The sequence below is a fragment of the Chelonoidis abingdonii genome, chromosome 8 (genome assembly GCF_003597395.2).
Source record: "Chelonoidis abingdonii isolate Lonesome George chromosome 8, CheloAbing_2.0, whole genome shotgun sequence".
NCBI lineage: Eukaryota > Metazoa > Chordata > Testudines > Testudinidae > Chelonoidis > Chelonoidis abingdonii.
In genome coordinates this window covers 1,470,910-1,483,353 of record NC_133776.1, presented here as the reverse complement: position 1 = coordinate 1,483,353, position 12,444 = coordinate 1,470,910, and positions in this window count along the sequence as shown.

Genomic DNA, 12,444 nt, shown 5'->3' with positions numbered 1-12,444 from the left:
TTGCCAGTTGAATGAATGAGGTGTGACTGAGAAGACGTGGAAGGCAGCACCTCCAGACAGCTGCAGCCCTTGAAGAGGGGATGGAACCAGACCAGATCAGTAGAACAGGTCAGTCCTGACTCCTTGATCGCTTCCTCAGCCCCCACCCCCCCGCTTGCCTACTCAGCCTCCGCCACTGCTCGCCCGCTCGCCTCCTCAGGCCCCCCACCCCGGCTATCCTACTCACCCCCCGCACTGCCCGCCTGCTCGCCTCCTCAGGTCCCCCACCCGGCTATCCTACTCTCCCCCCGCCACTGCCTGCCTGCTCACCTCTTCGGCCCCCACCCCTCGGCTCGCCTCCTCAGCCCCCTCCTCTGCCTGCCTGCTCGCCTCCTAGCCCCCCACCCCCTGGCTTGCCTACTCAGCCTCCACCACTGCTCGCCGCTCGCCTCCTCAGGCCCCCCACCCCGGCTATCCTACTCACCCCCGGCCACTGCCTGCCTGCTCGCCTCTTCGGCCCCCACCCCTCGGCTCGCCTCCTCAGCCCCCTCCTCTGCCTGCCTGCTCGCCTTCTCAGCCCCCACCCCCCGCTTGCCTACTCAGCCTCCGCACTGCCTGCCACTCGCCTCCTCAGTCCCCTCCCTCACCGCTGCTCAAGTGCCCCACTGCCCGCCGCTCGCCTCCTCAGGCCCCCACCCCCCGACTTGCCTCTTCATCCTCGCCACTTCTACCCACCTCTTCAGCCCCCTCCCTCACCCATGCTTACCTACTCACGCTCTGCGAGCTGCACAGTGAGCCCACGCAGGTGCATGCGGCCCCTGGGCGGCATGTTGTGCAGGCCTGTAAGAAAAGCCCTACTGGGTCAGACTAAAGGTCCATCTAGCCAAGCATCCTGTCTTCCGACAGTGGCCAATGCCAGGTGCCCCGAGGAATGAACAGAACAGAGAATCATCAAGTGATCCATCCCCTGTCACCCATTCCAGCTTTTGGCATACTGAGGCTAGGGGCACATCCTACCCATCCTGGCTAATAGCCATATGATACCTATCCTCCATGAACTATCTAGTTCTTTTTTGAACCCTGTTATAGTCTTGGCTTCACAACATTCTCTGGCATGGAATTCCACAGGTGACTGTGTCTTGTGTGGAAAAATACTTCCTTTTGTTTTTTTTTTCAGTCTGCTCCCTATTAATTTCATTTGGTGACTCCTAGTTTGTATGTTATGAGGAATAAATAACACTTTATTTACTTTCTCCACACCACTCATGATTTTATAGACCCTGTCATATCCCCTTTAGTTGTCTCTTTTCCAAGCTGAAAAGTTCCAGTCTTATAATCTCTCCTCATATGGCAGCTGTTCCATACCCCTAATCATTTTGTTACCCTTTTCTGAACCTTTTTCCAATTCCAATAATCTTTTTGAGATGGGGCAACCACATCTGCTTGCAGTATTCAAGATGTGGAGGTTCCATAGATTTATATAGAGCAATATGGTATTTCTCTGTTCTTATCTATTCCCTTTCTTAATTATTCCAACATTCTGTTTGCTTTTTTGACTGTTGCTGCACATTCAGTGGATGCTTCAGAGAACTATCCACAGTGACTCCAGAACTTTTTCTTGGTGGTAACAGCTAATGTAGAGTCCCATATTTTATAAGTATAGTTGGGATTATTATTTTCCAATGTGCATTACTTTGCATTTATCATCATTAATTCATCTTGCCATTTTGTTTCCAGTCACCCAGTTTGAGAGATCCTTTGTAGGTCTTTGGAGTCTGCCTGGACTTGACTATCTTGGGTATCTTGTATCATCTGCAAATTTTACCACCTCATTGTTTACCCTTTTTCCCGATCCTTTAATGAATGTGAAATAGGACTGATCCCAATACGGACCCCTGTGGGACACCACTATTTGCCTCTCTCATTCTGAAAACTGACCATTATTCCTACCCTTTGTTTCCTATCTTTTAACCAGTTATCAATTCATGAGAGAACCTTCCTTTTATCCCATGACAGCTTACTTTGCTTAAGAGCCTTTGGTGAGGGACCTTGTTAAAGGCTTTCTGAAAATCTAAATACACTGTATCCACTGGATCCCCCTGTCCATCTGCTTGTTGACCCCTCAAAGAATTCTGGTAGATTGGTGAGGCGTGATTTTCCTGTACCAAACCATGTTGACTCTTCCCAAACAAATTATGTTTACCTATGTGGTGACAATTTGTTCTTTATTATAGTTTAACCAGTTTGCCTGGTACTGAAGTCAGGCTTACAGGCCTGTAATTGCTGGATCATCTCCGGAGCCCTTTTTAATATTTGGCATCGCATTAGCTATCATCTAGTCATTTGGTACAGAACTGATTTGAATGATAAGTTACAACTAGAGTTAGTAGTCCTGCAAGTTCACATTTGAGTTCCCTCAGAACTCTTGGGTGAATACCATCTGGTCCCGGTGACTTATTACTGTTTAGTTTATCAATTTGTTCCAAAACCTCCTCTAGTGACACTCAATTCGGGACCAGTTCCTCAGATTGGCACTAAAAAGAATGGGTCAGGTTTGGAATCTCCCTTACATCCTCAACCGTGAAGACCAATGCAGAGAATTCATTATTTTCTCTGCAATGGCTTATTGTCCTTGAGTGCTCCTTTAGCATTTAAATTGTCCAGTGGCAAGCTTCTGCTTCTGATGTACTTAAAACTGTTTAGCCTTTGACTAGCTGTTCTCAAATTCTTTTTTGGCCTTCTTAATTACCTTTTTACACTTCATTTGCCAGAGTTTGTGCTCCTTTCTGTTTGCTCACTAGATTTAACTTCTACTTTTTTAAAGGATGCGCGTTTTGCCTCACTGCTACTTTACTTGTTGTTTAGCCATGTGGCCTCTTTTTGGTTCTCTTACTGTTTTTTAATTTGGGGTATACATTTAAGTTGAGCCTCTATCATGGTGTTCTTAAAAAGTTTCCACATGGGGTGAGGGGCTTGGGGTGCAGGCTGACTCAGGGCTATGGCGGGGAGAGAGGATTCCCCCCAGCTCTCTCTCCTCACAGCAACCATGAGGATAGAACCACGGATTAACATCAACTGATTCTTATTCTCAGATATGTAGGTTACTTAACAAAGGAAGTAGCTTTTCCTCAATGAAACTCTTTATTTTTATCTTACTATACAACAACCTGAAACAGGAAACACTTTAGCATACAATTTTAAACATTCAAACACAATTATCTAGGAAAGACTATTAGGTAACTAGCTATAAAATCAAAAGGTTTTAGTTTTGTTTTGTTTGGCTGGGGTTTGTTGGCGGTTTTTTTTGGGGGGGTGGAGGGGTATTTAAACTTTCAAGATCTACCACGTCAACTGCATATACAGATTTATCTCAAGGATGAGTTGTAATAGGCACCCTATGTATTTGTAGTAAAAGACAGTTACCACCCCAAAGAGCTCATAGTCTAAGGCCCTGATCCTCCAAATAGTTAGGTCTGGTCTATGCTTAAAAATTAGATCAACCTAGCTATGTCACTCAGCACTGTGAAAATTATTGAGCCTTGAGCGCTCTAGTTAGGTTGACCTAGCCACCAGAGTAAACATGGCTAGGTTGACGAAAGAATTCTTCCATCTATCACCTCTCAGAGTGATAGTTTAACTACATCAACGGAAAAACCCCTTCCATCAATGTAGAAAGCATCTATACTACAGTACAACAACAGCGCAGCTGCAGCTCCAGACCAGTGTCACTTAGCAACTGTAGCGTAGGTATGCCTGAACATACACATTTAATTTACTGGGTGTAATTCAAGTGCTTGCATGATTGTGGCCTCAGAGACTGCATTAAAAAGTGTAGTGTGTATTTAACCAATAGCTACATAATGTGTGTTTTGGGGTGAGATAGTGGAAAGAAATCCAAGCTAATCATGGAAATGAAAGTAAATCTTTAGAAAATTCTTCCTGAATCTTTTAATTTCAGGAAAATTGCTTTTGCTTTAAGAAGTGCCTCCCTCAGTATATTGAGGAATGTATTTTTCCTGCTTTTCTCTAGCATAAAGAAAGACAAAGCAGATTGAAATTCAGTAAGGAAAGTTTTAGAACATTTCCGCTGGGTTTTCTTTAAATCTGATAAGGCAAAAGTTGTTGAATTCAGCGCTTCTAGAGGTAATAGCTTATGTCCACTTCCTAAAACTAACTTTAGCCAAGCAAAAGTGTAGAATCCAACTCCTTTTTGTATTTGACAAAGAGGCAGCATCACGAGGATCTGAAGTCTTCTAGAAAAGGAACGATGGTCCAGTGGTTAGGTCGCTAGCCTGGAACTTGCCTTGTCCCATTTCAACTCCTTGCTTTACCATGGACTTCCTATGTGTCCTTCGGCAAATAACTTAAGTCCAGATATTTGAAGGTATTTAAGTGACTAAATACATTTAAATATATGGGCCTTAGTGTCTTTGTGCCTCAGTTCCCCATCCATAAAATGGGAATAATAGCATTTTTCAAATCCATAGGGATGTTGGATGGATAAATACATTATAAGATTCTGAGGCACTCAGATACTACAATACGGGGCCATCCAAGAACCTCAGAAAGTCAAAGGCTAGCAACATCACTGCACGAAAGACAGGTATAATAAATTACTATTCCACTTGAAAAAATCTGTAACTCACCTTCCAGACTAATGTTATAAAATAATTCATTTATTCATTGCTGAGATAGGCACTGGAAAAGCCAAAAAGCCAAAAACATTTAGCAACCAGTGAAATAGAAGAGACCAGAAATGGATGAGAAGTGTGAGAGTCAGAAACATTTAGTATGGAAGTAGAGTGGTAGAAAGAGTGTAAATGGAAAGTGGCATTTCCCATAAACAAACAATTTCCAGAACAGCAGAAGCTAGAACACCGATGACTGGATAGGAAAATGAACAATTCAACACCTCTGGCTTTTTCAACACTATGTTGGCTGCATGCCCTGGTTCACACTTCAAACACTATAATTTCTACTACTTCTAGTGCCAGATGGGAGTGAAGACTTCTTGAAGTTGGTACAACAGGTGTATTCTACAACCATTTCTTAAATTGGACCATAATCTCAGAGCTTAAGCATGGTCAGCCCAGCTCGGTACTGGGAGAGAAGACCTGCAAGGAAAATCAGTTTCTACAACAAATTACATAAGAACGGCCGTACCAGGTCAGACCAAAGGTCCATCTAGCCCAGTATCTGTCCACCGACAGTGACCAATGCCAGGTGCCCCAGAGGGAGTGAACCCAACAGGCAATGATCAAGTGATCTCTCTCCCGCCATCCATCTCCATCCTCTGACGAACAGAGGCTAGGGACACCATTCCTTACTCATCCTGGCTACAGCCACGATGGACTTACCACCATGAATTTATCCAGTTCTCCTCAACGCTGCTATAGTCCCAGCCTTCACAACCTCCTCAGGCAAGGGCGCTCCACAAGCTGACTGCGCGCTGCGCGAAGAATTCCATTTATCAAAAAAAAAAAAATTATAAAATTTGTTTTTAAACCTGCTGCCATTCAATCCATTTGTGACCCCTAGTTCCGCTGTCCATGGAACAAGTTAAAACAACCCTCCCCATCCACTTTCTCTACATCACTCAATGGATCTATCACCATCCACCCTATCGCCACTTTTGAGTCTCTCTTTTCCAAGTCTGAAAGACCTGCCTCTTTATGTTCCTCATATGGACCCTCTCCAAACCCCTAATCATTTTAGTTGCTTTTTCTGACCTTTTCTAGTGCTAGAATATCTTTTTGAGGTGGGACACCACATCTGTAACAGTTTTTCAAGATTGTAGGCATACCATGAGATTTATATAAGTGGCATAACTATATTTCAGTCTTATACTTCTATCCCCTTTTTTAATGATTCTCTAACATCTGGTTCGCTTTTTGACCTTGCCTTGCAACTGCGTGACGATCTTCAGAACTTCCACGCGATGACTCCAAGATCTTTTTTCGCTGACTCATTGTCGCTAAATTAGCCCCCCTCATATTGTATGTATAGGTTGGGGTTATTTTCCAATGTGCCATTACTTTACATTTATCCACATTAATTCATTTGCCATTTTGTTGCCCAATCTCGTTAGTTTTTGTGACATCTTTTTTTGAGAGTTGCTTCACAATTGCTCTTTTGGTCTTTAACTGTTTGGAGCGTTTAGTATCATCTGCAACTTTTTGCTCCCTTCTACTTGTTTGCTCTTTCTCCAGATCATTTATGAATAAATTTGAATGGATGGTCCTAGGACTCACCCTTGGGGGAACACCTACTAGTTTACCCTCTCTCTCATTCTGGAATTACCTATTACATTTCCTACCCTTTGTTTTCCCTGTTCTTGTGAACCAGTCTCGAGTCGTGAAAATGAACCTTCCCTCTACCGAGTCCAAAGCAAGTTGTAAACGCGTCCCTATCAGGGGTTTTGGGCTAGATGACTCTTAGTCTTTAGCTGTTACTTGTAAAGTCTAATGTGGCTTAATATTTTGAATGTATTGAACTTTGTTAGGATGACAGCTTATTTACGTGTTAAGAGCCTTTTGGTGAGGGTACACATTAGTCATAAAAGGCTTACTGAAGAATTCTTTAGTGTACCCTCAATGTCACTGGATCGCCCTTGGTCAATATGCTTTTGTGGTTGACCCCTTCAATTTACTCTATATGATGTCGTCGGACACAATTTCCCCTTTACAGAAAGCATGTTGACTATTGTGAGAGCTCTCTTTGTTTATGTTTTTCTTGTGTCTGACAATTTACTGCTCTACTATTCTTATTGTGTATGGATAATCTGCCCAGCTCCGACATTAGACTTCTGTGCGGTCTGTTATTTCCGGGTATCAACTCTATCGGTCTTTTTGAGAAATATATGCGTTACATACTAACTTTCCGTCTTGTGTTGAAGTACGAAGCACATGGTTAAGAAACAGGTTACAACCTAGTTAATAGTTCTTGCAACATCACAATTGAGTCCTTCAGAAGCTCTTCGCTGATAGCTGGGGTCCAGATGACCTTTAATGTTGAGTTTCATCAATATTCCCAAACCTCATCCTTAGTTCGTACACTGAAATCAATCTGGTGACAGTTCCTCAGATCGTCACCTAAAAGACAGCTCACGTATGTGGTAATCTTCCCTACATCCTCAGCCGCGAGACTGGAAGCAAAGAATCCAGTATTTCCAGTCGATGACTTTATCGTCTTTTGAGCGCTTCTTTTGTATTTTTGATCGTTCAACGGGCGCCCACTTGTTAGTTTAGCAGCTTTCTCGCTGGACTTCTGGGTCTTATACCTTAATTAGAAACATTTCTTTATTACACTCTTTTGAGTTTTTGAGCACTAAGCCGTTCTTCAACTCCTCTGTATGGCTTTGTCTTATGTAACGCTCGTGCACTTAATATTAGGCACAATGTTTTATGTCCCTTTCTATTTGCCTCACAATACTGTGACTTCCTACTTTTTAAGGAATCTTTTATCTCTACTGCTTCCGTTAGTACATGAGGTTTTTAAGCCACGGTGGCTCTTTTTTAGTTACTTTTACTGTATTTAATTATGGGGTATTACCATTGAAGTTGCGTCCTCATATATTGGTGTTCTTTAAAAAGCACCCTGCAGCTTGCAGGGATTTCACTTTAGTCCAGGACCTTGTACCTTTAGACTTGTTTATTAATACCTAGTCTGTTTTGGTGTATACTTCCCCTTTAAGAAAAGAGTGCCCACGTGTTGGGCTGTATGAGAGTTCTTTCGCCACCCAGGATGTAATGATTGTTATGGTATAACATATTATGTCATATTTGTAAGCGGTCGCTGCTTATGTTCAGCCTTCTTGACAGCTCCTGCGCTCACCGAGGATCCTAGATCTAGAGTTGCCTCCCTTTGTGGCGTTTGTATCGCTGTCCACAAGCACGTCATTTCAAGTATCAAGAATTTTATCTCTTGCATTTCGTCTGAAGCTGAAATATTTCCATCAAGTCATGGATATTTAGAGATCCCCCACTATTATTGGGTTCTTAATTGTAGAGGCCTCTTCTTATTTCCGCTGTAGTGCAGTCTTCGTTGGTCAACTGATTTATCTGTCGCTGGTCAGAGTGCGTCCTGTTGATATGATCCTCGTCAATGTTATATTTCTTATTAGGTGCATGACATTGTCTAGTGTCAATGGTTTTCTAGTGGAAGTGTGATCACTTTAAGTTTTCTTTTTTGATCTACTTTTCTTATACCATTATGCTGCCACTCCTCCGCTGCGACGACCTATAGTTCTGTCCCCTTTTCCAAGATATTATTCTGTCCCTGCGATATGATCTGTTGTCCCATTGAATTGCTTCTCAGTCCAGCCATGTTCGTTGATGCCTATTATTGTCAATTTATTCTCCTTTTCACAGCCTCTAAGTTTCACATCTAGTGTATTCTATGGACTTCTAGCTGTTTTCGTGTACAATCACTTTATAAACTTGGTGTCCTGTTTATTTGGTGCCTCCTTTTTATTGTGCCAAGCTTCTTCTTTATTGCGTACTTTATCATTATGATACTCTGGCCCTGTTACTATGATGTATCTCTCTTCCATTCTATGTCCCTGACTATACCTGGAGATTCATCTATCATCGCTCTCCCCTAAGAGACGTCTTGTCATTCCGAATCTATCTGCTCCTCTGCAGCAGTCGGCTTTCCCCCATTTCCTAGTTTAAAAACTGCTCTACAACCTTTTTAATGTTTAGTGCCAGCAGTCTGGTTCCACTTTGGTTTAGGTGGAGCAAATCTCTCCTGTACAGGCCCCCCCCATCCCAAAAGTTTTCCCAGTTCCTAATGAATGTAAACCCCTCCTCCCTACACCATCGTCTCATCCATGCATTGAGACTCTGAAGCTCTGCCTGCCTACTTGGCCCTGCGCATGGAACTGGGAGCAATTCTGAGAATGCCACCATAGAGGTCCTGGATTTCAGTCTCTTCCCTAGCAGCCTACATTTGGCTTCCAGGACATCTCTCCTACCCTTCTCTATGTCATTGTGTTGGTGACTTGACTTGATCTTTGGCCAGGAACTCTCTTTTGTTCTGTTTGTACAGTTATGATAATACAAATAAGAAGAACAATGCATGATTCTTCTCTGAACCAGTACTGAACTGGTGCCCAAGCCAGGTGACTGGGGGAACTGTCTTCTTAGAGGTGCTTTCAATAAGAAGAAAAAGTAAGGTCCAGATCCTGTGGAATTTTTCACAAGATTAGAAATGCTAACCCAAATATGCTAACCAAATTCCTATTTTGGTAATTACATTCTGCCTTCCTAAAATTTCCCCTGCAATTGCTATTGAATATTAAAAAAACACGGCAAAATGTATTCCAAACTTCACTGTTTAAACATACTAGTATCAGGTCGGATCTGAAAAATAACCTGACCCTTTGGGGCTCTCATGAGTCATCTGTGTTCACCTCCTCCTGCCTGGGGGGTCAGCACAGAGGCAGCTGTGTGCCCCACTCCTGCCAACTACCACTCACGTTGGTGCGCATTTTGTGTGCTGCAAAGTGAGCATGCCAATGAGTCACTACACTTCTCACTCCACAGCACACACAGCTCAGCAAAGCAGCAGTATCCGGCAGAAGCAGGGCATGCAGCCACTGCCATGACAACTCCAAGGGCAGGAGGGGACCAGAGATGGATCACAGTCACGGGGAGCAGAAAGCCCCCACCAATCCAAGCCCCAAGGATGAGGTGGCAGTAGTGCTGACAAAGGTTTAGGTCCTACGGGTTCTGAAAACACTAGACATTCTTGGGTCAAGTTTGGGTCAACTTCTGTGTTGGGCTATAAAATTAGGCCTGAGCAGATCATTAAACCAGACTTCTTTTGTCACTTCTCGCTCCGCCATTCATATGTTTGCGCATTATCTAGCTAGACTGTTTAATTCTTTGAGGCAAGAGTCTGTGCCTTCTTACCTACTGTTAAAGCACCTCACATATAGTTGGCAGTATACAAGTAACAGGACGCAGCATGGGCCAGGAGATACGGCACTGGACTGACAGAAGATCTTGGTTCTTCTCTCAGCTATACCACTTGCTGTGCGACCTAAGCAAGTCATTTAACCTCTCTGTGCCTCAGCTTCCACATCTAACACAGGTATAATAATGCTTCACCACTTTTGTGAAGTGCTCAGTGTTCTTATTAGTACAGCATTTTTCACTTGCTGCCCTAAACTGCTGGGTGGCATTGACATAGACACACAGTTCCTCCCACAGGTGACTACACTGAGGACTTGCCTAAAACACTACAATAGCACAGCTGCACGGCTGCAGTGCTTCAATGTAGCAGCTACCTGTGCCAACAGGGGAGATTCTCCATCAGCGTAAGTAATCCACCTAGAGAGGCAGTAGCAAGGTCAACGAAAGAATTCTTCTGTCAACCTAGCGCATCTACACAGAGACTTCGGTCAGCTTAACTTCACTGCTCTGGGGTGTGCATTTTTCACACCCCAGACCATCATAGTTAAACCAACCTAATTTTCTAGTACAGACCAGGCCTGACACTGTACAAAATGCTAGACATCTATCATACACAAGCAAGACACCTTAACAATCAAAAGGAATCGGGGGGAAAAGGGAGAGATGATCCTAGCTGATTACAGAATTATGAGCAGAAAATGAGAAGCTAAACCAGATATTGTTAAGTTCACAAGTAAAATACCTCTCTTTAGCTCTTGAAGGATATGTCTACACTAGACTTTCTTTAAAAAAACCAAAACTCTCAAGTGGACTGATTGCCAATTAACTCACAGTAGTAAAGACACTGTGACAGCTACCCTCAAAAGTGCCCAAACATTTATTTCTTTCTACAGAAGTTTGTGCATTATGTTAGGGCTCAGCCTAGGCAAAAAAGTCAAGTGCACATAAACCCAAAGTGAAGAAAAGAGTAAAGATCCATAGATTCAGAACAGCAGAAGCATAAGTAACTGCAGCTTACACTATCTAACTCTTCAAGAAGTTAAAAAAGAGAGTAAAACAGATGTGGCCATCTGTTTTTCACAAGTTAAAAAGTAATCTCATCATCTACCCTAGGAGGACAATGTTTTACAAAAGTCAACTTTATTCTAAAAGGTTAATTGAAGAAAAACAGCAATGCTTTCAAATGTAGTTGTTCACAAAAAAGCATGGCTAACCTGTCTGAAAATTCAGTGCGGACTAGATTCAGCTTCTGAGTCCCCTGCAATAAAAAGGAGGGGGATTAAAACAATAGTTGAAATTTAGTTTCAGTTGCACTGGCAAACCAAAAAAGTTGAGACTAAACACTACTCCACTCTGACAATACAAAGTGATAAATGTCTTCACAGCTGTTTTTTCCAGAACTACGCAGCAAATGAACCAGACTTCTCAGCATTCAAAATATAATATTTTAATAAACTACAAGGAAAAACAATTAAAACGTTAGACTTGGATAACTATGATCAGATGGTCTGAAGCTATACTCGCTAAGCATAGAACTTATTATTAGGAGTAGCAATGTTGTTAAAAACCCAGCACAGTGAATTTTTTCAGGGGATGTTATTGCTTTTTTCATTTTTGGTACTTCTGTGACATTCTGAAGTAATAACATGACCATATATTGGAAATCTTTTTACTTACTTTAAATTGAAACAAAACTTAGAACCTAATTAATAAAAACTAACTAGTCTAAGAACTTAAAAGGGAAGTGATAACAACATCAAGGTTTGCTTATGAGGAAACCAAAGATTTAGAACTGTCTAGATAGAAGCCTAGAGGGGAAGAGGGAATGGATTGAGTGATTACCAATGACAAAGGCATGCCTAGTGGGTTAACCAACTATCACTGAATGTTCATATGGAGAGTGGGTGATGCAGTAGGTAAATCTGTAACTTGTGAGGGGTCTTGGCTTTCTAGAATTCGGGAACTTCTGGAAGTTGGACAGGGTATCTGATAATACGGTTCTGTGCAAAGCTACCTAGCTCATCTTGTTTTTCAGTTTTCACAATGCTGAATTCACTTGGTGGTTGTTTCTGACTATAAAGGTAGTAAATGTGAAAGTTGATCAATCATGCAAATGTGTGATTGACTGGTGATTACCAAACATCAGTACAGAGAAGGAAGGGACAGAAGCAAATTAGTGGATTGAAGGAGTTAAATTAGAAGACTCTTTTGTCTCAGTTGCTAAAGATACTATGTAAGACTTCAGAATAAGATCGGCCATTTGTTCTGAAAAATAAAATGGAAAAGATGAGAGAACTATTCAGATACAAACATCCTAAGCTTCTGATGTATAGGTGTTTAGCGCAGTTTGATGCAGAATGCAGTGGCATGCCTGCCCAGTGGCCATCCACAGAGAGAGCATGCTGAGCGCTCCGTGAGTGCACTAGCTTCCAATTAGTTTTCCGATGGAGTTTAGATTGTTAATTTAGACCCATAAAGCCCTAAATGGTTTGGAACCTAGCTAATGAAGTGTCTCTCTCTGCCCTGTGATATACTGAAACAACCCCAA